This window comes from Panthera leo, chromosome A3 (genome assembly GCF_018350215.1).
Source record: "Panthera leo isolate Ple1 chromosome A3, P.leo_Ple1_pat1.1, whole genome shotgun sequence".
NCBI lineage: Eukaryota > Metazoa > Chordata > Mammalia > Carnivora > Felidae > Panthera > Panthera leo.
The window spans coordinates 132,739,525-132,741,889 of record NC_056681.1 but is presented as its reverse complement, the minus strand read 5'-3'; positions in this window follow the sequence as shown (position 1 = coordinate 132,741,889).

The following is a 2,365-nucleotide window of genomic DNA, read 5'->3' as shown; positions in this document are numbered from 1 at the left end:
TAATTTTTTTTTTTTTTTTGCTGATCCCACTTAGGTAAGTTAAATATACACAAAACAGCACATTTAGACATTTTTTAATGTTTATTTATTATTATTTAATGTTTATTTATTTTTGAGAGAGAGAGAGAGAAAGCACGAACAGGGGAGGGGCAGAGAGAGGGAGACACAGAATCCGAAGCAGGCTCCAGGCTCTGAGCTGTCAGCACAGAGCCTGACGCGGGGCTCGAACCCATGAACTGTGAGATCATGACCTGAGCCAAAGTAAGATGCTTAACTGATTGAGACACCCAGGTGCCCCAATGTTTATTTATTTTTGAGAGAGGGAGAGAGAGAGAGAGAGAGAGAGAGAGAGAGAGAGTGCGAGTGGAGGAGGGGCAGAGAGAGGATCCAAAGCAGGCTCTGTGCTGATAGCAGAAAGCCCCATGCGGGATCCGAAAGCACAACCTTCAAGACCATGACCCGAGCCGACGTCGGATGCTCAACCAGCTGAGCCACCAGGTGCTTCAAAACAGCACACGTCTGACAAGAGCACAAAATGATAGCATCTAACATGCAACAGTAGGAAATGAGGGAAAAGGGAATTAATTAGTTTTAGTGGGTTTTTTTTTAAGTTTTTATTTAAATCCCAGTTAGTTAACATACAGTGTAATATTAGCCTCAGGTGTATAATATAGGGATTCAACACCTACATCCAGTACAGCCGGTGATCACGATGACAAGTGCCCTCCTTAGTCCTCACCACCTATTTCACCCATCCCCCACCCCCTCCCCTCTGGTTGAGGGATTCTTCTCTATAGTTAAGATCTGTTTCTTGATTTGTCTCTCTCTCTGTTTCTTTTCCCTTTGATCATTTGTTTCCTAAATCCCACATATGAGTGAAGTCATGTGGTGTTTGCTTTCTCTGACTTATTTCGAATCCTAAATGATGCTAGAGAGGCTATTTAGAAATTTTTTTGAATGTTTATTTATTTTTGAGAGAGAGACAGAGCTCGAGAGGGGAAGGGCCAGAGAGAGAAGGAGACACAGAATCCGAAGCAGGCTCCAGGCTCCGAGCTGTCAGCACAGAGCCCGACACGGGGCTCGAACCCCCAGACCGCGAGATCATGACCTGAGCCGAAGTCGGACGCTTAACCGACCAAGCCACCCGGGCACCCCTAGAGAGGCTATTTTAAAGACTACAGATGACTGCCTACCACAGACCGAGGAGTGGATTAATGCCAAAAAGGTAAAGAGGGAAAAAGCACAAGGATACACAAAAAAATTCCTGTGGCCCCACCCTCCAGGAAGAAGCATCGTTAACGTGTTGGTGTTTCCTTTCTAGTGTTTTCTCTACACTTACAGAAAATGACCCTTTCCTTTTCGCTCATTCCCGGGCTTCAGAGACACATAGAAATGCGTCAAAATTCTGGATTGCCCATTTTCTTAGTGGTATGATGTTGGGCAAGCTGCTTCCTCTTATCCAGTGTTAATCTTCTCATTCCGAAAAGCAGGAATGACCATAACCGGCCTCTTAAGGTGGCAGGACGATGACATCATTGACACGAAAAGCATCTAACATCGCTGGGAACCCAGCAGCTACTCAGTAATTCCAGCCACTTTTAGCCCCCTCCAGGATCACGTGGTGGCTCCCCCAGGGACTTTGCACCCAGTCGCGAGGACAGAAGCAGGTGACAAGTGTTTGTAACACCGGAAGGCACTGAGCTGTGAGAGAGCCAGGCCTGGCGGCTGGCGTTTCATCCCAAAGCATCTCCCTCTTCTGCGGGACGCAGACACCAATAAAAGACAGGCTGTCGCGCCCGCTGCGTTGTTCCCCGTGTTCCGCGCTCTCGGTTCCATGTGTGGCGACAAGAAGCTCACTTGTTGCCTTTCCGCCCCGTTCACATGGCGCTGGTGAGGCACCCCCAGAATGTCTTTTGTCATCTGCAGCGTTTTCCAGGGAAGAGTTCAGAGATGTGGGAAGTAACGGAAATACTGTGAAAAATATTGAAAAAGCTTCCCGGCTGCAGGGAACGTGGACTCTCACTCTTCAGAACCCAAAGGCTCCCCTGCGATGTCCCGCTTTCAGAGTCTCTGTTTCACGCGAGCTGTCCCGAAGCCACCCCACGCGGTACTGTGCCATTTTCCTGACGCACTATTGGGTGGCTGAGCACAGAGCTGGGGACAGGTGCCCAAACCCGCCGTGACCCCGGCGTGGCTGTGGGGCTCCCAGGGCTCTGTAGCTAAGCTGTGCCTGTGAATGTCTTCAATTCTAGTGTTTGGCACCTGTTGTTAGGAGAAGTTGTCCACTCTGTTGGCGTTTGTGAATCTGAGACTTTTAGAAGTTTCTAGAACATAGGCCTTGTGGGTCTTAAGGGCCTGCCTGACA